We start from the raw sequence: 26,059 nt of genomic DNA, 5'->3' as shown, positions 1-26,059 counted from the left end.
ATCGTCCGTTGAGTAAATTATTTTTAGATAGAAATTGTAACGTTTTCTCTGAAATGAAGGGAAATTTTGTTCTTGCAGTTTCTGTGCCACTAGCCTTTCTTTGCATCCATTCCAGCATTGTCACAAAAGTGACAACTTGTAAAGGTGCAATTAATGAACAACAACATTGTGCAGAACATTAAATTGCATCAGTCATTTCTACTGCTTATGATCTGAGAAAATGTAACAGAGAAATTCCAATTAATGACATAAAAGCTTCCAAAAGTAACTTTCAGCTGGAATGAAAAGGCAAAATTATTGATTCTTGATCACAGCCACTGGCTCCAGTTGGTTCTAGATATTTTTGGGTATGATCAGATTAGATCCCGGTATTGTCTGTATCTAGTCACTCACTATATTTGCTGTCAAGACTTACAAGTGGAGATTGGCATTTGGCAATAGTTTAACCAAGCACAAATTAAGGTCGAAACCTACGGAAAAGACAGGAATCAGTATGGAAATATTGTGTTTTATGTCCCCACAATTTTATTATCTAATGAAGTCCTCCTCTGCTGCAGGGTCAGGACATTTCCTGATTCTGACAGGCAGAAGATGAGACTTTCTGCAATACCAAGGTTTATTCACAGAGAAATAACTGTGAGTTTGGGTGGGTGAAATACCTGTCACTATTTTGCAGTAACAGACTCAATGTCAAGGGTCAAGAGTCACAGAGTAGATCACTGCCAAGGCTGAAGTTGTGCGAAGCAAGACCTCTAGAAATAACCTGGATTCCAAGGTGATTGGGCCTAACTGGAGAAACAGGGAGGGATTCAGAGAGCTGGAGATATTTTTTGTGTGAAATCTTGAGGACTAAGTCAATTTAGATTACATAATGTTACTAGCAATGACCATTTGCAGTTTCAGTCAGTCTTATGCAATCTCTCCTGTCATATTTTCTGTTTGTTGGTGAGTTTAAAATAACAATTGATTATTGATTATGCAGTATATGCATACAAAGTTTGGAAGAAATGCTTTCAGAGACAATAAATTTTATCTCTTATCCTTGTTACGTAAAAGAGAGTAATGTGTTCAAAAGCTGTGGTGCTCTGGATGCTTAAGAAACACCAGGGATGAGTTCATGAATGAATTTTAAAACTAGGTGAAACAACGTAATTATAATGTAATTCTATACGCTCTTTCTGGTTCATTACAGATGGAAAACTGAAACGTTTTTTATACTATGCCAAGATAAGTTAATGCCAAAGTATTTCAGGTCACACAGTGATCGCAGATAGGGATATCTCTTGGCCTGTCACTAGCCTTACCTTTAATTTTCAAGTTCATTCACATGCTTCTCCTTTCTACCACTGTAGCCTCCTCCAGTCTTCCAACATCTCTGGATTATATGAGTTTTGGATCTTGCATATATCATTTTCATCATCTCTCCATTGGTGACCAGACCTTCTGTTGACTAAGCACAAATTTCTGGACTTATTTATTCAGAAGTTTTCCTACTTCTTTCTGCTTTGAAATTCAATGTGAAAGCAGGCCTTTCAGCCCATCACATCCATTTTGTCAAGCACCAATTCTGTATTTAATCCCCTTTCCCTGCTGCATCCCCATCAGGGCAATTCACAGTGATAATTGACCTACCCACCAGCATGCCTTTGAAATGTGGGAGGAAGCTGGAGGGTCTGGAGCAAACTCCACTTGGGTAAGATCTGAGGTCAGGATCAAACCCAGGTCTCTGCAGCTGAGAGACAACAATACTAATGATGTATCACCATGCTATCCTTTAGCTTTTTGACCAAGGTTATAGCCTCCATCTTATGGGGTTCAATGCCAGATTTTATTTAATCAGATACCTTAAGTATATTTTATTATGTTAAAGAAGTTATATAAATGCAACTTTCAAAACCCCAAAGTCACCCACCACTTCCATCTGTTCACGGAATTGGTTTGCATTTTGCATGCTGTGTTTACGTTTAGTTTTTGTCCACCTAACTGTTCAGCCCTAGAATGATCTTGCTCTGGGGTGCATTGATTACTGGGACATGTGTTTTGTATGTTCAGCTGGATTACCAGGAAAGCTTTTGGTCCATTTTTGTATTTGGGTCACATGGACCGAGAAGCTCTAGTTATGATATTCCATCTATCCCCAGCTAATTCATCGGGAATACTGTGTGCATTTCTGGTCACCAAATAAGGACATGGAGAGGGTACAGAAGAAAATTGCCAGGTTGTTGCTTGGGATGGAACGTACAGAAACAGAACAGGCAACATTTCATTTCCTCGGACAGCAGAGGGACGTGATACAGACGTGCACAAATATGAAGCAAATGGATGTGGTGGATATGACAGTAGGAAGCTTTTCCCCATAGTAGAAGTGTCTACAAATAGAGGAGATATGTTTAGGGGAAGTGTGAGGAACTTAGAGGTGATTTGAGAAAAAAATATTTTCTCTCAGATGGTGGTTGGAATGTGGAATACTTTGTCTGAGTGAGTGGTGGTGGCAGGTACTCCCATAATATTTAGAAAGTATCTGGACATGCACTGAGCTACCAAAGCCTGGAAGGCTATGGAGCAAGTGCTGGAAAATGGGGTTAGGATCAGGATCAGAATCAGAATCAGGCTTATCATCACTGCCATAGGTTGTAAAATTGGTCATTTTGTGGCAGCACTGCAGTATAATACATAAAAATTACTGTGAGTCACAATAAGGAATATTTTAAAAAGTAAGTACAGTAAATAGTGCAAAGTAGTATGGTGGTGTTCGTGGACTGTTCAATCTTGAGGCTGCTGTACCTCCTCCCTGATGGGAGTAATGAGAAGAAATCATGTCTTGGATGGTGAGGGTCCTTCAAGATGGATGCTGCCTTCTTGAGGCACTGCCTTTTGAAGATTAGTGCACAGAGTATACTGTAAATGGGCACTTAATGGTTGGCATGTGCGCTATCACTCTGTAGCTCTGTGACTAACTCAGGACTGTTTAATGATAATGACTTACCACCACCCTCTCTCAAAGTGAAGGGAAAATGTGAATCTCTGTCTCTCAAAGGACATCCATTGTTTTTCTGGCTGCAAAGTGCCCATAGGTCTGGCTGGAACCAGCTGTGATATCCCGGTGATGAATGTTCTAGCCACAAGATCCCATCTACGGCTTCCTCTGAAGGGAGTGAGAATGTCTTGTGTGGTGACCAGATGGTAAGCAAGCACAAGTTATCATTTCTGGGTAAAAAGTGATTGAGTCAAATGGAGGAAAAATAGGTTCCCTCTATTTCCTTATAAATTGACCTTCACCATTAGTGCAACAGGCAGTTTCCAGTTCTGGAAAAGGTTGGGTAATAACCGTGCTGAGAGAGCAGTGGAGTGGCCACTGAAGAAGGTGATGGCATGAAATAGGGGAAAGGAACTGAAACAGTGGAGACAGTCTGTGCATAGGCGGGCCCTATGTTTCTGACAATATTAGGATCTCTGAGCACATTCAACAGACAGGCACCTAGTAAAAATAAAACCAGCTTTCTTATGCAGATTGTATAATGAATTCCCTGAAGATTCTATTCAGTCTCATCCCCCTTCCCCCAACTCACACCCAGTCAAGCATGACACTGACCAACTTCACCCCCCCCCCCACTACTGCCCCCACCACAAAAAAAATAAAATCTTGGTTCCTTTTCAATGAAGTTTATTAATTGATTCAATGAAGCACGCATTGAGCAGAAAGAGGGGTTTCCACTCAAAGGCCTGGCCTACACTTTTGTCACTGTTGTCTTATACAATTAATCTTGGGTGAAATGATTAAGAAGAGTTAGGATAATTACATGTCAAGATGATGTAGCAAGCCACCCAGGTCAGCCGCAGAAAGCAGTGCTGATGTGTTAGATGTTTTCACTCCAGTTCTGAGAGAGGGGAAGGGAAAAGAAATGATTTTTTTTGCCTCAAGCCTTACAGATTATAGACTCAGTGCACACAGCACAGCTCTCCATTTTAATTTTATTGAATAAACATTATTATAAGTAGAAAAAAATACAAAAATCAATCAATTCCGACACATTCATACAGCACAACAGATGAGCTATATATAAGCCTGATGCCGACCCAGAGAGGAGTGTTATTATGATTATGAAGCTACTGAACTTCCACAGAGAAAATAAAAAAAAATAGTTAGAATTACAAGGAAATGAAAATTAAACTGCAGAGTTTTGGAGTTGCCAATAACCAAGCAGAGGGAGGCTATGTGTGTTAGACATCCAAGCTTCAGCAAACAAAGCAAGGGGCATTGGCTGATGAGGTTGGACGTTTAGAAAATAAAACCTGCCCAGTTCATTATCCAAAGTCCTGCTTAAACAAGAATGTGTTCTGACCATGACTGGCATTGTGAGTGTGAGTGTGTGAGAGAGAGAGATGGTGTGGTTAGTGTGTATCTATGGATCTATGGTGTGGCGTGTGAGAGTGTGTATGCTATATGGGTGTGTGTGCTATGAGTGCAAAAATGTCTGCTGTAGTGTATCAGTATGCATCTGTGGTGTGTGTGTACGTGGAATGCATGTGCGTGCATGTGTGCATGTTTGGTATATACGTGATGTGTAACTATATTTCATTTTAAGAGTTGGGTATGTAACACCTTCTGCAGTAGAATAGTTTAGCAGCACTCTATGCACACTCTCCACACTCTCACACTAATAAATTACATGTTCAATTCATAAGTAAACATAGACCCACTCCTCTGAAGACTCTGCGTAAAGGTGGCAGCTGAAGGAGGAAGTTTTGGCAGGTTTTGTCTTCTTGAAACATCCCATTGAACGTTGTATTTCTTTCTTTGAGACCCAACATAAACAAGTTTCTTCCTTTTGGCTTTATCAAGAACAAAAAAACAGTGTACAGGGTGTGGAGTAAATTATTTAGTGATAATAGTAAAAATTATTCTTCATTTTCTGTAGTTTAATAGTAAGTTGATTTCTTTAACCAAAGCCCTCTTGTTTATTGTGCAAGGTGTTGTGGGTAACTGTGGAATTCTTGTTTAATTATCAGAATGAATATTATGATATCAAATTCCTATTTAATTAACAGCATGCCATTTATACATACCTATTCTTTGTTTCCCTTTTACACTCTCGTGCAAGAGTTACCACTGAGTGAAGTGCTGTGTTATAGCAATTACCAGGAAGCTGATACCTGCGAAATGTAAGGCTCTTAGTGCTCCAGGATTATTCTCAGTCCCTAGAAATTTGGGAATTTCAAGAAAAAAAAACAGACGGGTAATTGTGTGTTTTTCTCCTTGAAATACCATTTATTCACAATAACATTTGTGTAGATGGGAGATAAATGTTTGATTAGGTAGAGTGGTTAAAAACTGGAATTAATGTTGAATCACAGCTGAATCCTTAGCTTTGGGTGGTAATGTAGTCTAATGCTGTTTGCCCGTCACTGCCAAATCTGCACATCCACATAGAATACAGCCCACTAATGTCCAACAACTGGTTAAATTTAACTCGGTTGTACAGCTGGTGAAAGGTGTTGCCGCTCGTCAACTTAAAACAGCAAAACTGAGCTTTGAAAATTCATCCTCATCAGTTTAATGATATCAGCTCTGATTGGATATTCCCCCAGAAGATGGTTTCTTGCTTCCAACGATCTCTCCTAATCAGCAGTTGTCTTGCCCGTCGCTGATATTTTTCATTATTAATAAGTAAGTATTTAGGGAACATGAAGGAGAGCACTGTTTTTGTCGAGCTGTATGACTTTCCTCTTGGCAGTTGCTTGCATAGAGTCCAGGAAATTAATCTTCAATTCTTGAAGACTCTAGGACGGTGGTGGGGGGGGGGGGGGTGGGCGGTGAGTGGGTGGGGAAATGGCTGCCAACTTTAATCCAGCTCGGCTGATAAGGCAGCGAGTATTAACTTGAAGCAATGTGTCTTTGTGGTCAGAAACAAACTGTGTGGTTTAACTAGCCTGTTCACAGAATCAGTTTAATCAGTCACTTCAGCCTCTCCCCCTTCTGTCCACCTGTTCTTCAGGCTTATTTTTTTTCTCTCTTCTTGTTCCTGCTTATTTTGCAACTTGGGAAATAAAATACCTTGTGATGGCACTGAAGTTAGTGAGGTCCAACCGACTCAAAGATTCTTAGAAAGGTTACTATAGAAACTGTATGAATCACGCTGTTTGTAAGTCACCTCTCATTAAAGCATGTTTTTGTGCAGCTATAAAGGACATGTTGTGAGGAATGCATGTAGTTCCATTAAAACTGCAGGAGTCATTCACAGTCAGCCCCATCACTTCCTCCTCTTTATTGGGATATCAGCAGATTTTTTTTAAAAAGAAAACAAATGTTTTTCATCCACAATAGCTGGAAAGCTGCTGTAATTAAACAGAGTCCTGTCAAACCTACTGGGTGCTGACCATTCTAATCTCTGCCTCAGATTGGATAAATTCCTTTATTTTTTTTACCTTTTCTCTTGAAGGAATTGACTCCTTGCTGGGCCCCAAATGCAGAGACACTGGGCACCCGTGTCTTACTGCCAATTAGTCACAAGTGAGTTTTGGCAAAGAATGCTACAGGCTATTGCAACGCATCATTCGTCACAGCTGAGCCCACTTTTGCCACCATCCAGTGTCCAAACTCACCCTAATGATCAGAGACTTCTGGCAGATTTTTTTTTGATTTTCCTGAATCAGGGATTGATCCAACAACAGAGTGTTAGACGGCTGAGGCAGCTAATCTACTACTGTAAGGAGGGAACTGAATGCAATGGTTTCCTGCTCTGTGCAGCTCAGTAATTAACCGAACAATCTTGCCTAGTCAGCTGCCTTGACGTTTACTATCTGCCTATATTCTACCATGTTGGTCACTTGTCACCCTTCATTTGATCAAAATTAATTTCAATGATGCATTTCATATCACGCAGCTGGAAGCATATTTTAGAAAATTATATCCTTAAATAATGTGGTTACAAGAACACCATGCGGTGCTGCCGTAGCATTGCAGTTAGTACGACACTATTAGAGCTCAGGGTTTCGGCGTTCGGAGTTCAACCCCAGCATCCTCTGTAAGGAGTCTGTACGCCCTCCCCATGGAATGTGTGTGTTTTCACCAGGTGCTCCAGTTTCCTCCCACAGTCCAACGATGTACTGAGTAGGTTAATTGGTCATTGTAAATTGTCCTGTGATTAGGTTAGAGTTAAATCAGGGATGCTGGGATGGCACTGCTCAAAGGACAACATCGCTAAATATGAACACAAGAAAATGGGAGTCAAACTAGGCTACTCGGCCCCTCAAACCTGCCCTGTCATTCAATATTATCATGGCTGACCCTCTTACGTGCCAGCTCCCTTACCCCTCAGTTCCTCAATGATTCAAATATTTATCTTTTTCCTCAAATATTTCTAGTGATCTGATTTGAATCCATGTCAGCAGCAGAGAATTCCGGAGATTCACTACTGTCAGAGAGAAATAATGTCAGCGTATCTCTGTTTTAAATGACAGGTCTCTTATTTGGAGTGACACACACAAAATGCTGGAGGAACTCAGCAGGTCAGGTAGCATCTTTTGAAAGGAATGCAGAGTTGACATTTTGGGCTGAGATCCTTCATCAGGATTGGAAATGAAGGGGGAAGAAGCCAGAATAAAAAAGATAGCGGTAGGAAGGAGTATAAGCGAGAAGTTGTTAGGTAAAGCCAGGTGGAGGGGAAGATATGTGGGCCAGAAAGGGGGATGGGAGGATGAAGTGAGAAGCTGGGAGGTGATAGGTGGAAAAGGTAAATGGTTGAAGAAGAAGGAATCTGATAGGAAAAGAGAGTGGACCATGAGAGAAAGGGAAAGAGGAAGGACACCAGAGGATTGTGATAGTCCAATGACAGAAGAGTAGAGGGAGGCCTTTTATTTATTAGGTTTGTGAGTCTGAACAAGTAAAACACAATCATGGAGGCTACTCTGTCTTATAGCGGTCCTCAGCCGGACAGTCAAACACGCAACCCTTTGACTCAAAAGGCTGCAAGGTTACCAAATCAACGGGCTGACTGTTAATGTCTCAGTCCTGAATCAGGGGTATTGACCCAAAATGTCGATAATTCCTTTCATGCTGAGTTCCTGCAGTACATTGTTTGTTCCTCCAGATTCCGGCATCTGCAGTGTCTTGTGTCTCCATTGTTAATGTTTGGCTCCTGTCTCCTTGGCACCCTAATCAGTGTAGAAAGGGAAACTGGGCCAAGCTTCTTCATCCACAGTGTTAGTGTGGAGACATTGTCAGGATAAGACGGCATAAGTCTATTTAGGGCAAGGGTTCCCAACTCTTTTTGATGCCAAGTATCCCTACCATTAACTGAGGGTTTGTGAACCCTAGGTTGGGAACCCTTGTTTTAGGGATAAAATCATTACTGTGGGAAAGAGATTCTTGGTCTATAGGCCTCCTCATGGTCCTATAAGCATAAAGAATTTGTATATTTCAATGGTTTATGCACACAGAATTAACTAATCTTCAGTATCAGCACTAAAGAATGTACATTAAGGTGGGCATAAAATAAGGAACTGATCACTTAAAACTGAAGTGCGCAGGCATTACTTCTTTCAGAGGGTAGTGAATCTCTGGAATTCTCTGCCCCTGAGCTTAATTTAATATTCTTAAGGTGGTGAAAAATTGAGGAATTAGGATCATGGGGAACTGACATAGAAGGGGAGCCGAGGCTGACATAGATCAGTCTTGATCATACTGAATGGGGAAGCAGGCTGAAGGGATGAGTGCCATACACCTGCTCTTATTTTCTTGTATTCTTGAACTTAAAATGGACCCAACCTTTCAAAACTTCTTCATTCACCCATTTGGAAGAGCATAACATCTCTAATCATCTCTTAAACATTTTAAGGAATTTTGTCTTTGCTACTTTATTTGGGGTTGCATTGTCTATGTGGAGTGCACTGTGAGTAAGGAGCAATTTCCTGCTGGGGATTTTGCATTTGATTTTCAGTCCATTTAAACCCATTGTCTTATCTTGTTTTGCAACTTAAATCCAATTTCTGAATACTGGTTTTGGCCTGTAATTGGGATAATTTTAATGGAATGTGTATATTAAATTATGGGTGCTAGGGTGTGTTCTCTGAGGTATGTAGACACGCAGTCGAGTATCCGTAACAAGGTATCCTCATGAACATAAACACAGGCAATGTACGTTGTAACATGAATGTTGACATTTATGTAGTCAAGTTGGTATTTAGAAGAATGCAGATTGGAACTTGTGTTCCACTATAAGCACAAGGGCTTGTTCCAAGTCACTCAAAGTCCTTTTCAGTGTTAAAAATTGTGTTATCTAATAAAATGAACTAAGTAATTAAATAATACTGAAAAATGGGAACTTAATCTTGTAACAAATGATACAGGATTTTAAATAAAGAAACAGAAAAGATGGGGGATAATGTACATCTGTAGTAGAATGTTCACCATATATACTGTTGGAGTGTACACTCTGTGCATGTCATAGTATTGTAAAAATGGAATATGTTCAGTTAATACTTACTTACTTCCTGCCCATTACACCACTGGCATTTAGGGCAGCGTTGATGGTCCTCCATCTCTGTGGTGTTCAGGGCTTCCTTCATCGTATCAATAGCTTTCTCTCGGTTCCAGCTGGAGACTCCGGACTACCATCATGCACAGATGTAGAAGGATTCCTCACTGCTGTTTCCGTAACAATTTTGTTTGACCAGTCAGGGTTGTTAACCCATGAACCTGGAGGACTGGTGGACCATGCTTAGTTTGGTCTCTATCCCTTGACCTGTTTGGTATAGGTGGTCCTAACAAGAGCCAAATCATAAAGTCCTGACTCCAGCCAACGTGGCTTTCTGGGTCATTGAGGCACACAAGCCTGCAAACCATGACAAAGGTGTGGTCCTCTTGGAGGATTCCATAAATATCTTGACCTATTAACAATAAAATCAGAAATTACTGAACATACTTTGCAGGCAGCAGCTGTAGGAAAAAAAGATGAGACAGCACTTTAGGTCAAAGACTCTTTGTCAGAACTGGGAAGGTAGAAAAGGGGCTTGTGAAGCTGCAGAGGGAGTGGGGTTGGGGGTAGGTGGAATGACGTAAAGCCAGGGTAACCATGGGGATTATATTATATTGCCAGAATCTGTAGCGTTTGAATTTCATTTTGAGGATTAACAATTAAGTCTTCACCCTGAAGATAAGTGCCTTTAATGAGCTAGAGAGTATGTTGACTGAAGTATGTTATTTTTGAGTATTTATTCAATATGTTGCATGGGGTATGTGCGGTGAGATACGTAAAATTAAATGAGTAAACTGAAGTGTGTAGACAATCTGGGAAGCACCGAACTTTTCTCAGACTCTTCCTTTGAAGTCACTTGGTAATTCTTCGGAATCCCAGTGGGATCTCACTAGGGGTTTTAGCACAGTGCAATTTGTATGGCTGGCCAGTGCGTCAGAGACTGACTTATGTTTGAGGAAGTATTTCACAGAAGAAGCACAGGGGTAGGGAGAGAAATAAAAGAGTGAGGTGTTAAGTGTCAATAAGGAGTGCTTAGTGATGGACTGCACATTTGCTCAATGCATCTGTTACAAATGATTTGCCTAATCTGCAGTTTCCTTGGGTTTAAGTCTCAGGCACATTCTTGTCAGTCTGTGCTTGGAGGAAGGTTCATAGGTCAAATCGCTGAATCAAAGTACTGCCACTAGAAGGAGCCTTAATCATGTGACTGTGCCTCTTAATCCTACAGGAAGCAGCTTTGGTATCTAGCAATAGCATCGCGGTGCACAGCAGGCCTATGGCAACTCAAATGTCCAAATAACATAGTATAGATATCTGTTACATAATACAGGTGACTTCAATTACACTTTCCCAGTTTTCAAAGCTAAACATTGCAATTCAATTAAAAACATGGATGATGGAACTGTTTAAGCAATATTACACTTTAGTAAGATCTTCAGTTCACGTTTGCATCAACATTCTTTTACAGTGTCCTCAAACTCAACACCAGCATTCTTTCCTGCCTATAACAAATCTTTAGGCTTTTACAATCTGATTTTTACTGTTTTGCATTTACCTCATTTTGTCCCTTCACTCCCATCGCTATTTCAATGGTATTGTGTCATACGCATATATAAAAAAAACTATGATTAATTGATAGATTTAATTGAAAAGATAAGCGGAGAGCAACAGGGTCTCCTTTCGTATCACAGTTTCTAATGCACAGCCTGGTTTTTTTGGTAGTTTTGTTTTTACACTTTTCATTTCATTGCTTCCCTGTTCCTGCTGGAAGACAGTGAGAAATAAATCAGCCCGTGTATCTATTTGACCTGTAAAAAAAAAAGGCATCAAGCAATATGCTGACAGTATCTGTGCTTCCAAATTTGAGCTGTATCAGGAGAAAGCTTTCTAAGCTGCATGATAGTTGTGTGAAATCCCAATGGACACAGACCTGTGAACAGTGGCAATAGTCTGAAGTGGGAAATCAGGAGTAATTAAGTAATGTGTGTTATTTGAGGTAGGATTTTCCCTCTGACCTAATTTCATTATTTGACACTAGTCTTTACTACAACAAGATAAACAATAATTCCCCTATTTGAATATAGAAAAATAATCTTACAGCCAATTGCTAGAAACTTTAATTTCAGTCTTTGTTTCTTAACCTTCACCGAGGAGATTTCTATTTTAAAAGATGATGGGCAAGCTTGAGTAAATTTCCTCTGTATAGGGCGATAGCTATATGGAGCGCGTGCAGTTGGTGAAAAGGCCATCTTTATCTTCAATTAATTTGGTCTGTGTGCAGTCTTTCTTTTAGCTGTTTAATGGGTAAAATCTTTGAATTAGAGTTGCAGACACTGACCTTAGATGTAAGGAAAGTAAGTAAACTGCAAATACCTGAAGACCCTCCCTCAATGGTTAAAGAACAGCTTCTTCCTCTCTGCCATCAGATTTCTGAACGGTCCATCAACCAACGAACACCACCTCATTATTTGTCTTTTGCACTTTTTTTTGTATTTTATGGTAATTTTATGTCTTGCACAGTACTGCTGCTGCAAAACGACAAACTTCATGGCAAATGCCAGTAATAATGAATCTAATCTTGATATCGTCATTCCAGCCAGGTTGTGATAAAGGAAACCTAATACAGTTTTTTTGGACATGTGTAATTTAACGCTTAAGATGCCTGTACAGAGATTGAGAATGGAAATATTTTTCATAAACACTTGCCTAGAATCATATAGTTGTAGGCCTTAGCCAGTAGGTGGTGTTTTAGATGGAGTTCCAAAGTGCCTGTCAACTGTGCAAGCTTTGCATCCAGCAACTGACTGTGAGCAACTCAAAAACAATTTATTGATAATTTTATTAAATCTGACCAATAACACAAGCATCACAATTTTGGCTTTTAAATTTCATGGTTCACTCAGAGCGCAGTAGCCTGATTCATGTGCCAAAGGTTTTGTTTTCACTTCCATGTACTGCATTTTTGACCAGTAAAATTTCATATTAAACGAATCTCAAATCAATAGCTACAAAAGGTAAACAAAATCTATAAATGAAGCTGCAGGGAACCATCCAATCACATTTCCTGAAAAATCGAGATGCTTTAGCCAGCCACATTATTCAGTTACTGAAATTTCTAATGTTGAAAATAATAAATAGCTAAGATACGGTTAACAAATACATAGCAATACATAAAGCACGGAACAACAGCGGGTCAGGCAGCTTCTACGGAGGGAAATGGACAGGTAATGGCTCAGATCGAGACACTGAAGTCCAGATGAAGGATCTCAAGCTGAAATACTGACTGTCCATTTCCTTCCACTGATGCTACCTGATCCACTGAGCTCCTTTAGCAAAGAGCTGTCAGGACCATCACAGAAGCTGCAGAGCAAGCTTCCAGATGGTTATGGATGAAGAGGTGTGACCCATGTCCAGTGCTGCTGGGACACAGTCCGCTGCCTGATCAACCTTGGCTGGGTTGTCTGGGTGAGGGTGTCTGATGTTGAAAGACCTGAAACACCCAATGACTCCAGGTTACATCACTGATGACATGTCCGATCGCATCCTAGGATGCGTCTCAGCATCGTGTTGCTCCAGATTCCAGCATCTATAGCCTCTTGTGTCTCTATTAAAAATACATTTCACACTTTGACACATGTACATTTGAATTTACACTGACTGTTGTGTCTTTGAATATTTACTAATTGATGGCCCTGAACTCCCTAAAAAGATTTGCTTGAAATTTCTTAGCTGAAAGGAAATGCCAGAGTGAGCAAGGTTAGCTAACCGAAGTTCTAACCATGCAGAAGTGGGATTTGCAGTGGCATTGCGAACATTTTACTGAATGGTTTGGAAATAAGCTGATGAATATACTGGGGTTAAAGTTTCACATTTTAAGTCAATAAAACTCTTTGCTCCTTTAAGTGGACATACAATGCATTGCATGTGCAATGACATTCTTGACTGAAGACATCCAGAAGTACATTATAGCCAAGGAAATGTACTCACCAAAGGAAATATAGCAGACAATTTGCATGCACCAATATAATACAGACCTTAGTGAGGTATATGACCAGACGGACTGCTTTAGTCAGTTGGTTATTTGACATAATAACTTTTCTTCTTTTTGAAGTAGTACCATGGTAGGTAGGTTTAAGGCCTGAAGGGGTGCAGCAGTAACAGTATGTCATGCATTTTGAGAAGACTGGGTTAACCTTGAACCCCTAATCACCTGGTTCAGAACTGAGAGAACTATTGACAAACCACTCTTTAAGAGCAAAGAGTTTGCAACAATATCATAACAAGGATATTTACATTGATGGAACATTTCGTTCTTACTCTCTTTTCCTGATACTGTAAAACAATAAAAGCTGATTTTACTATAACAAATGGAATTAAGTCACAATACAGTTTCAGGTTAATGTCTCAAAGGAAGACTAAGAATGGTGAATATTTTATGCTCCCAACTTCTGAAAAACATTCTGTTTTGCGTGAATGCGGGAAAATAAAAGGAAAAGAATTTTGGAAAGTGCTCATTTGAAGTAAAAACAGAAAATGCATAGTTAACATTTAATCCTGAAGACCTATCATCAATCTGGTTCTGCTTAAATGTATGTTATAGATCTGAAATACCTGTGGTGTGACTTTGTCCTCAGAAACTGCCTGATCTGTTGAACATCTCCAGCATCTTCTCTTTTTATTTCAAGTCTTTGGAGCTTGTTATTTGCTTTTGATATTCTTAGAAAGACTTTCCTTATGCTATTCATCTTCATTCCAATGGCAGTCCAGGACTCTAATACATCTGAAACCTATGCTCAGCGGTCACTTTAGTAGGTACACCTGTACACCTGCCCATTAATACAAATATCTAACGAGCCAATCAAATGGCAGCATCTGAATGCACAGAAGCATGCAGAAATGGTCAAGAGGTTCTGTTGTTGTTCAGACCAAACATCAAAATGGGGAAAAAGTTGGATCTAGGTAACTTTGTTGGTGCCAGGTGGGGTATTTTGAGTATCTCACAAACTGCTGATCTCTTGGGTTGTTCACATACAACAATCTCTAGAGAATGGTGCGAGAAGCAAAAAACATTCAGTGAGAAGCAATTCTATGGGTGAAAAATCGTTGTTAATTTGAGAGGCAGAGGAGAACAGCCAGACCGGTTTAAGTTGACAGGAAGGTGACAGCAACTCAAATAACCATGCATTACAACAGTGTTGTGCAGAAAAACATCTCTGAATGCATAACACAAAGAACCTTGAAGTGAATTGGCCACAGCAGCAGAAGACCACACTGTGTTCCACTCCTGTACCTAATAAAGTAGTCACTTTATGTCTTACTGATTATGATGTAATATTTGGCTCATCAGATCAATGCTTACTCCCAGCAGACATTCCCCCTCCTATTTCCTGAAGTCTTCCAACTTATCCTCTCTCACATCTCTATCAAGTTCTCATTCCCACTCCTACACACTGATGGGTACTTTTTACAATGGCCAATGAACTTGTCAGCACAGCTTTGGGATGTGGAAGTAAAGTAAAACAACTATAGAAGGTGGAACCTTTGGAGATCAGGATCAGATTCAGGTTCTTGGAGTTGTAAGGCAGCAGTGCTAGCTACTGTGCCACCGAGACACTACTTCTGTGCATCTTCAGGTTCTAAGAAAGCTGAGAGATCAAAGTGAGTATGTAGGTAAGGTCAACATGGAAACCAAGTCTCCTGTTAATATCTAGATGCAGAACTGAGAACCCTGAATTTCCTTATACTATAGCTATTATTAGGCCCCATCAATGGATTTATTAGAGTTCTGTCAATAGACCATATTTCCTCAGCTGTCGCACAGGATAAGCAATCACACAGGAGCTTGACTGAAAAAGAAATGAATTGAGCATTTTCCATGGAGCAACCATGCCTAACTCAACATCTTCTGTTGCATCTGGCTTCTTACTAAAGTTGTTTGTACAGTCTGACTTTGAAGGATGAGCACCAGTCTTTGAAAGCTGGATTCTAAACTCAAGAAACATTGTGAAAATATTAATACCAAATATACCATTATTGTGACTATAATTTTCCGGCTGTGATTATCAACACATTCAACAAAAGCATCTTGTTTCTTTTTAAACCATTTTAATGTTGCAATTTTCTCTGGAATTCCCCAGGTTTTTTTTATTGTTTGGCCTTGTGATACTGACACAGATGACTAAAAGCTGAAGACTTTAAGAACTGACTCAAGGACAAGTAGGAAATAGAAAAAGAATACCCAAGCTATAGGCTCATTCAGTTGTAGTTCAGTGGTGGATTGTTGGAAACCAGGGAAGTACAAGAGACCAGAATGGTGGGCTCATGCCTACATCCCAGAGGGTAGGAAGATATTACTGAGATTGGGAGGACTGAAACCATGAGGGGATTGGAACATTCATGAGATCAATACATTGCAATTGCATTGAGGTCCTATCCTAACGGTGTTGTTTCATGCCTTCTGGTGCATCGGGTGGCAACTTTGCCTTTTCTTTAGCATTTTTGCCTGTTCTTTTATGAGGCTGAGTTGCTGGCTCGACACTCAGCTCAGCCGAATGGAAAGCCTTCAGGGAGCTGGCTGAATTTGAACCCGGGACCATTTGCCTCGAAGTCTGGTGCGGATGCCACTGTGCCACCGGCCGGCACAATTCTAGTGGTGTAGCATGATTTATAGCTTTTTCCAGAGCATTTTTTAAGTGGAGCCACTTGCCTCACTATTTTGGGAGCGGACTTTCAGACTAAGCAGAGAGGTGTTAGAATCTCAAAGATAAGGCTCTGCAGTAAGGGGAACAAAATTGAGCATTCGTAATTGCCACTGTGGAGACTGACAGTCCCCAGTATATATTGGAATGTTTTATTTGTTTCTATTACCTTTGTTTGTAAAACAGAAACCAATTTGAAAATGTAATTTGCAAGAAGAATGGAGGTAGGTGGGAGTCTGGCAGCTGGCTGGAACACTGACAGTCACAGCGGAGGCAGGTTCAGTCCTGCCTGCTCCCAGGCTCCTGACAGGAAGGTGAAAGTAAATTGCATATTCAATCACCTTGGGTTAATATAACTCCTGCCACACTCCAACTCAAAAAACAAAAGCTCTTTTTTGACATTATATAGCGTGCCATGATAATTTGAGTTGGTGACCAAATTGGAGTCATTAATTCTGGGCTAATGTGGGAATCATCACTTACCAATTTCAGAGGATATGCGGGGCCTCTGTAAAAGGTCCAGAAAAGGACAATGAGATAATGTAGTGTGACGTCTATTATGTACACTGTGTCTTTGGAGAAAGCTTAGGGGACAGAGGTGTCATAAGGCCCATTATTTCTGCCTTTGTCATGTGTTATTGTAAATTAAAAGTAGCATGTTACACTCAGTAGCTATTGGAAAGGAGCGCTGTGATTGTTCCCACAGCAGAGAGGCACTCCACTGTGTGTGAAATGTGACATTTAAAGCAAAATTTGCAATTCCACTGAGAAAACCTATTAATTCACAAATTAAGATTTTTTTTCCCTTTCTGATGGAGAACCAATTGAAAAGACAAAAAAAAAGGAAATGGCCTAAAGGATAAGACCTACTCTCTGTCTCGGTAGCAGAAGACTCTTCTGCTTTCCACATGGCAGCAGAAGCAGAATTGAATTCCTCCATTGAGTGGTGTGTCTAGCTCACCTGACTGCCACAAAATAAATCATTCAGCTCAATTCCTTCTACTTTTCCCAGACAGATCTGCAATTGCAATTAGTTAGAGGTTGTTGTTTATAAGACCTTGTTCATGCACGGTTGAAGGTATTTCTGTTGAGGGTTGGTTGGTGGGATTATGATGAATGGTAATGATTCTGAATTATGATATCCATTAAGAGAAAGGACATTAAATGGAGACAGACTTTGGAGTAATCTTTGTCTGCCTTTCGAAACCTGCTCCTTTCAGAGTATTTGGTTTCAAGCCAATGCATGCAGAACTCTGTAACCACCTGTAATCTTTCAGCTCAACCCTTGAGTTCAAGCTGTGGTAGACCCAATAATTATGGGAGAGAAATGCTGGAGTTTGACTTTGATGTTAATATTTGCTCTTCCCTGTCAGAGTGTCACTGAAGAGTATAGAATGTGACGATGTTCCCCCTAAGTGACTCCTGAGTGGCTTACCTTGTCGAGTTGAAAACTGTTTATTGATTTGCCTCACATAAACAACTACCTTACTCAAGCTGCATGTTTTCAATGTTCACATCAAATGGGAATTCAACAAGGAGGCAAATTTCAGTCCTGACAAAAGGTCTCGGCCTGAAACGTCGACTGTACCTCTTCCTAGAGATGCTGCCTGGCCTGCTGCGTTCACCAGCAACTTTGATGTGTGTTGCTAGGCAAATTTGATGCTGGGAAATGATCTTCCATTTGTTATCTGCACATATCTTAACTCAAATAATCATGCGTTACAATAGCAGTGTGCAGAAGAGCATCTCCGAACGCTCATTTTGTCAAATACAGCATTTACAACTCAGTGGCCACTTTATTAGGTAAGCCTGTACATTTGCTCGTTAATGCAAATATCTAATCAGTTAATCACGTGGCATAAAAGCATGCAGACATGGTCAAAAAGTTCTGTTGTTGTTCAGACAAAACATTAGAATGGGGAAGAAATGTGATCTAAGTGACTTCGACCGTAAGACAATTGCTGGTGCCAGATGGGTTGGTTTGGGTATCTCAGAAATTGAAGATCTCCTGGGATTGCAAAACATTCTCTAGAGTTTACAGAGAATGGTGCAAAAACAATAAAACATCCAGTGAGCAGCAGTTCTGTGGGCATAAGCATCTTTTTAATGAAGAGAGTTCAGACGAGAATGGCCAGACTGGTTCAAGCTGACAGGAGGCTGACAGTAACTCGGATAACCACACATGACAACAATGCTATGCAGAAGAGCAGCTCTGAATGCAAAACACATCAAACCTTGAAGTGGATGGGTACAGCAGCAGAAGACCACACCGGGTTCCACTCATGTGGGCACTTTATTAGATATACTGCTTTACCTAATAAAGTGGTCACTTAAGTGTATTTCCACACTTCATCAAAAATAATATTTTGAATGTAACTTTTGGTTTTGCCTGTCATTGTGAAGAATTCTGGCATTGTTAAGCAGAAACATTACATAGTTCATGACAGTAGTGATAGTAGGAGATTTTAACATTCCACATATTGACTGGGGCTCCCATACAGTAAAATGACTAGATAGAATAGAATTTGTCAAATGTGTTCAGAAAAGTTTCTTTAATCAATATATCGAGGTCCCAACTGGAGAGAATGCAATACTTGATCTCCTATTAGGGAAGGAGACAGGACAGGTGACAGAAGTGTCTGTAGCTGAAGACTTTGAAGTAAATGATCACATTTCTGTTAGTTTCAAGATAGTTATGGAGAGGGATAAAACTGGTCCTTAGTTTGAGATTCTAAACTGCCAATTTTGATGGCATCAGAAAGGATTTGGCAATTGTAGATTGGGGTAGGTTGTTTTTTGGTAAAGGGCTGCTTGGTGAGTGGGAGGCCTTCAAAAGTAAAATTTTGAGAGTATAGAGTTTGTATGTTCTTGTTAGAATAAAAGGCAACGTTAGTAGATTGAGGGAACCTTGGCTTTCTAGTGATGTTGAAGCGGTGGTTAAGAGTAAGAAGGAGGTCCATAGTAAATATAGGCAGCAAGGAACAGATGAAGTGCTTGAGGAATACAAGAGAAAACTTAACAAGGAAATCATGTGGGCTAAATGAAGGCATAATGTTGTTCTGGCGGACAAGGTAAAGGAAAATCCCAAGGGCTTCTACAGATATGTTAAGTGCAAAAGGCTAACAAGGGACAAAATTAGTCCACTTGAAGATCAACGTGGTCACCTGTGGATGGAGCCAAAAGAGATGGGGGAGATCTTAAATGGATTTATTTGCATCTGTATTTACGCAGGAGATGGGCGCAGATTCTATAGAATTGAGGTAAAACAGCAGTGAGGTTGTGGACCTTATCCAGATTTTAGAAGATGGGTGCTTGCTGTTTGTTTGTTTATTTATTTATTTACTTTGTAATTTATTTTTTTATTGAATTTCATCATCAAGACAAATTTAAGACAAATTCAAGACAAATTATGTGGATAAGTCCCCAGTGCCTGACAAGGTGTCCCCTCATACCTTGTGGGAGGCTAGGACAGAAATTGCAGGGGCTCTGGCAGAGATATTTAAAACATCCTTAGCCAAGGTGAGGTGTTGGAGGACTGAAGAATAGCTAAAGTTGTTCAAGAAAGGCTCTAAGAATAAGGTGGGAAATTGTAGGCTGGTGAGCCTGGCATAAATTATTGGAAAGTATTCTAAGGGGCTGGAGATATAAGTATTTATATGGACAGGGCCTGATTAGGGATATGCAAATGGGCTTTGTGCATGGTCAGATGTGTCCAAACAATCTACAGCAAATTACCAGGAAAATTAAAGAAGGAAAGGCAGTGGATGTTGTCCCTTTCACAAAGTCTCACTTGGGAGTCTGGTCAAGAAGGATAAGTTGTCTGGATTCAACAATGGATTCAAAATTGGGAGAAACCAGGCGGTGGTAGTAGATGGTTGCCTCTCTGACTGGAGGTCTGAGATTAGTGTATAGTGTCTGTTTTTCAACTACGTTAACTATTTTGATGATAATGTGATAAACTGCATCTGCAGATTTGTGGATGATACCAAGACTGGCGGAGTAATGGACAGTGAGAAAAGCTATCAAAGCTTGCTACAGGATCTGGACCAGCTGGAAAAATAGGTTGAATAATGGCAGATGGCACTTACTGCTGACAAGTGTGAGGTGTTGCACTTTAGGAGGACAAACCAAGGAAGGATTTATACAGTGAATGGTAGGGGACTGAGAAGTGATGTAGAACATAGAGTATCAGGGAATACAGATTCATAATTCCTTGAAAGTGGCATCACAGGTAGACAGGGTATTTAAGACAGCCCTTTAACATATTAGCCTTCATAAATCAAAGTATTGAGTGGAGGAGTTGGGATGTTATGTTGAAGCTGTATGAGTCTGAATTTGGAGTATTGTGTGAGGGTGTGGTCACCCACCTATAGAAAGGATATCAATAAGATTGAAAGAGTGCAGAGAAAACTTACAAGGATGTTGCTGGGCCTTGAGGATCTGAGTTATATGGAAAAGTTGCACATGCTAGGACTTTATTACTTGGAGCGTAGAAGAATGAGCTGAGATTTGAAAGGATATTCAAAATTATGAGGAGTATATGTAGGGTTAATGCAAGTAGGCTTTTTCTGCAGAGGTTGGGTGAGACTAGGACTATGGGTTAAGGTAAAGGTGACATATTTAAGGGGAACCTGAGGGAGAGCTTATTCAGTCAGATGGTGGTGCAAGTGTGGAATAAGCTGCCAGTGGAAGTGGTGAATGTGGGTTTCATTGCAATATTAAAGAGAAATTTGTATAAGTACATGGATGGGAGGGGTATGGTGAGTTATAGTCCAGGTTAAAGTCAATGGGACTATTCAGAATAATAAATCAGCAGGTCATGTTAATGTGATTTAATGCTCTATGACCCACTGACTCTAAGACATCAGCATCATCAGCATTAAGTATTTCCTCGTCGTATATAGAATGTGTTAAATGATATGTAAAATATTAAACATTTTCCAGTCTCCATAAGATATGGGTTAAGTGTGAAATTAAGTACCTATGCTATATATAAATATATAGTGGAACATTCTCCTCTTAAGTTTTGGATCGGTAAGAGTAAAAGAAATATACCATTACTTGTGCACTTGAAAGAGTTCAAGTCTTAGGAAAGTACTTCTGTTGATTCGTTGAGAAACTTTTTATTCTTATGAGCTCAGTTTCAATTTACAATAGCCTATCAACAGCTTTATTCTATAGCTTTGTCACTTACATAAGCCTAGTTTGAGCCAACCAGTGTACTTCTACAAGGCACATACAGCTGGTCAATGGAAAACAGACAAAGGTATTGTTAAAGGAAAAAGTAGCTTGACTTTACCTGCACTAGCTGTTTTCCAGTACTCTGTGCTTTCCTCCATATACAGGGACTATTTGAATATGGTGGGATTGTGTAGTGCATTATTGTGTATTTATGCTTTTCAATGGATGGACAGGGGTAGAATTCCTGACTGTCTTTTCTTCTTCTTTGCCTTGGCTAATGAAGCAAACCTTGTATATCATTCCCATAGTTCACTGAGGACCATTCAATTGACCCATTGGTCCGGATTCCATCCTCCAAATATGCTCTCCTCAAAATCCTTAAAACCTTATTCCCACGATAATATGCTTACGTGTATAGCAGTAGCCATGCTTCTCTTGTTCTCAGAGCCCTATTCAAGCGCAGTGAACTGCAGGATTCATTTCCAATCTTCTAGCTCTCTGTACACAAAGCAAGAAAATAGAAAATATAAGAAATTGATATTGTTGCTGTTTCACTAAATAATAAAGAAATGCAGCATTTCCTCCCAGCTACGTGTGCCATACCTCATTAACCCTCAAGTGCCACTTGTACAATGGGCTCAATAGATTGAAATTGCCACTGCTGAATCCTGGTTGTAGTTGATGCATATTGTATTGAGAGTGTTCTGCATTCTGCACCACAAGATACCTTACTACTAAGTTGCTTAAGGCCAGGGACAGTGGAGTGGAACAGCAGATGAGAGACTGGAATATTTGACTCAGACCTGTATGACCAGATCTGTTCCACTTTAGTGCGATTATCCACAAGGGCTTTTAGACAGGTTGGCTGTACTCAGTGAAAAAGAGACAGGGTTTTATTTAAACAATGTGATGCACTTAGAAGTGTAGGGTGATTTTTCCATCTGGAATTCGGTTGTTTGAGCAATGTGCCTCTTAAAGATTCTGAAGTTTTCCAGCTTCTGTTCAGTTTTTCAGTTTTATAATGTACACAGCTGGAACACCAAATAGCTTATGGTTTTATGCTGCAGACACATTGTGAACTAAACCAAATAAAGTAGCAAAACATTAATATTTGGTTCTGAGTGCAAAACACAAAGGAGAATATCGCCTTGGCTGTACCGTCCTTACTCCAGACACATTCGGTCCCAGAAAATGTTACCACTGACGGCTGCTCTTACTGCACAAGTACTGTACCAGCCAAAGTTGAATATTCTTTTTTCCAAATTCTTGCTTATTCACTGAGTTTAATTGAAGCATTCAAAAAAATATGAACAATACGAAAAATGTTCAAAAAGATGAGAAAATAAATAGAGCAACATCCATCCTCAAATGTCAATGGATGGGGTTAGGGAGGCAAAAATTAAATGGCAAATGGAAGCTGGCTTTGAAGTATCTCAATCACTGAGTTCATTTGCTAAAAGACTAAAAATATTTAAAGCACCTCACCTTCATCTGGCTGCACTGACTACATGGAATGATCAGCTAGGCTCTGAATCAATCCGCTTTGTCTGCCTTGAGGATACTTAGCACCGGCTTGTGACTTAGAGGTGGCACCACTGATTCCAATCAAGCTCATCTTCCTACCTGTAACTTTTGTGAACTACCATGGGGTCACCAAAATAACTGTCCTTTCTCATACCAAACGGAGATGACCAACCTATTGGTCAGCTAGCCAGTACGTTCATCTCTTTTCACACCAAACACTCCAGAATATATTGTAGAATGGGTTCCTGAAGGATCAGTTGTTGAATCTAGAGTCCTACAACATGAAAACAGATCACTTAGTCCATTGTGTCTATGCTGACCGTTGGGAAGCACAACTATCAGTGGGCTTGATGATTCAACCGTTGCATCAGTCATTTCTTAAATGCTGTCAGTGGCTCTGCTTCCATCGCTCTCTGAGGCAGTGTATTCCAGGTATGCGCCATTCCCTGGGTGAGGAAGGTCCCCCAAAGATCCCCTCTAAATCTCTTGCTCCTTATTCTAACCCTGTGATCTCTAGTTTCATTAATGTTATCATGTGTCTCATAATTTTACAAAATTAATGCACATTTGAAATATGTACTGTAAAAGTTAATGACAAAAGTAGCATCAACTAATAATTTAGAAACTGATTCAATTTAGCACTGATGTTATTAGAGCCCGATGATTCAGGATAGAGTAATAGTGACATTTTTAATCCATCACTGTTAGTAATACTGACTGACAATTCCAGACAGACAGTAATAGCAACTGATTCAATTTTGTACAGTGAGTAATAACGATTGACAATTCAAGATAGATAGTAATAATGATAAATTAAATTCAGTGCAGATAGTAATAGCAACAGACAATTCACCATAGATAGTAACAGTGGCTGATTCAATTCAGGGAGAGGCATCGCTGATTTTATTCCCCCTCCATAGCCCATGGTCATCAGGGATAGTTGTGGTGTACTCACTACTGGTCTGACTGATGTCTGATAACTTAACCCAGGTTAGGAATTCAGTCTGGTGGGGGAAAAAATGGCATGAAACATTTGGGCAGATGAATGGTATCAAGAATACTTAGAACAGGCCAGTATTGGTGATGGGAATCCATGGCTATGAAAATAGCAGTAAACTGGAACAGAGAAAGCTCAGCAGACTTAATAATGACCTTCCAAATTATATCACTGCATGATTAAGAAAGGACTGTTTCCATTAATTTTGGTGTCCGTATTAATAGATAATAAGGTGAAAATTTCTATGAAGTCATCAATTAGAAACACACATTTTATATCAGGAGTTCCCAACCTGGGGTCCACAGACTCCTTGCTTAATGGTATTGGTCAATGGCGTAAAAAAGGTTGGGAACTCCTGCTTTATGTTTACGTTGCTTCAACATTTACAGCATGTGCAGACTTAGGATATTATTGAACATAGGAATAATAATTGTAGGGCTATGTGAGAGGGAAGTGATAGATTGACCTTGGAGGAAGTTAAACAGTTGGCACCACATCGTGGGCCAAAGGGCCTATGCAGTGCTATACTGTTCTGTGTTCTATAAGTAGGCCATTCACCACTTTGAGCCTGTTTGGCATTTTGTAAGGTTATGATGTATCTGTAAATCTAGATTTTTAAAAAATTTAATGTTTCCTATCAGCTTTTGTTCATAAAAATCTCAGATACCAACTTATAAATTAGCCCTTAAATCAGTTTCACAATGGGCTACATCTGATCTGTTGAATGGAAGGAGCAGTGACCAGGGATCAAATGGCCCATTTCTGTTCTATTTCTTATGCTCTTAAGACAGTTAAGCATTGTATAGCTGAGTCATGTCCCTGACACCTCATCCACAGAAATAGCTTCACTCTCCCTATCCATACAATCCTGGTTAAAAGTGGATCTCAAGCAAGGCACAGTATGATATATATTTTTTTCCAGTTGAAATGAATCTATTTGCAAAACTGGATCAGGTTTTTCCAGTGGCAACCCACACAACCATACTTGACCAATCCCTGGCAGTGAGTGTGCACCCACTGACCTCATATGCCGACCAACACATGGGTCCGTCTGTACCAACATGAACTGGAGCTTAAGGTTCTCACAATGATTATCATGGAATACATTCAGGAGAATGAGAAGCCATCATGGCACATGCTTGCTTTTCTATTTAACTGGAGATTCTGCTGACATCAGGAGACTGTCTAGGCAGCCTCAGAACTGACTTCAGGATCTCAAACTTGTTCCAAATACCACAGTGTGTGATTAAACTGACAGTGATTGCTTTCTCCAATAATTAGTTGGTGAGCTGCTCATTCATTTGGTGCTTCAGAAGTGATTCATCTTACTATACTCCATTTCTGGAGGTATCAGACGACGAAAGGTTGGAGACTTTGGGAAAAGAATTGAAGATGTTTGTTTCCTTCAAAGCTATTCTCAGAGAAGCCACATGATTCCCGTGAACTTGAACGGAGAGTCATGTCTTTGCAGGCAAAATTTTCCGCCTGGTTAACATTGAAGAGATGTTAGGTTTTGTGGGGCAATCTTTGATCATAAACTGCTTTGGACTGTTCCCTCCTTAGTTCTCTCAATGTTTCTCTTGAATACTTTGCCCAAGAGGGTGGTGGAAGCCAGATCATTAGATAGATTTGCGATGGGCAAGATTACTGATACTGGGAAGATCAAAGAATTAAAATTTATGGAAAATTGACACAGAAAAGGAATTAAAGGCAGCATAGATCAGTCATGATCATATTAAATGATGGAATAGGTTTAAGGGCCAAGTGGCCTACTCCTACTCCTGCTCCTGTTTCCCTGGTCTTGCAATGTCAGTCTGATGGAGAATCTTGGAAACTCATGAGATTGATGGAATAATAAACAATGTACTGGAGGAACTCAGTGGATCAACCAGCAGCTGTGGGAGGAAAACAATTGTCAATGGTTTGCATTGAAAACCTACATTAGGACTCTCAGATGATAAATCTCAATGTCATGCCCGCTGCATCTGTCCAGCTGGCCATGGTGGTTATACGCAACATCTCCTCATTGCTGCTCATTACAGCATTGGAAAAATCTCTGAGGAAGGAAAGACAGAGTTCATCGATGCTTTAGCTGAAGTAAACATGGTACCACACTCTCTGGGATTGGCCAGAATTGCTGGCTTCTCCTGAATGTCCAATTTTTGCCTGCACTTATGACTACA

At 40.0% G+C, this 26,059-nt stretch overlaps 1 protein-coding gene across 11 annotated transcripts in view; it reads left to right on the top strand.

Moving 5' to 3' along the window:
- Positions 1-26,059, top strand: part of LOC140212033 (paired box protein Pax-2-like) — a 366,737-nt gene that overhangs the window by 29,344 nt on the left and 311,334 nt on the right. The window lies entirely within an intron of this gene.

This window comes from Mobula birostris, chromosome 18 (genome assembly GCF_030028105.1).
Source record: "Mobula birostris isolate sMobBir1 chromosome 18, sMobBir1.hap1, whole genome shotgun sequence".
NCBI classification, from domain to species: Eukaryota; Metazoa; Chordata; class Chondrichthyes; order Myliobatiformes; family Myliobatidae; genus Mobula; species Mobula birostris.
This window is presented reverse-complemented; position numbering and strand designations above follow the sequence as displayed.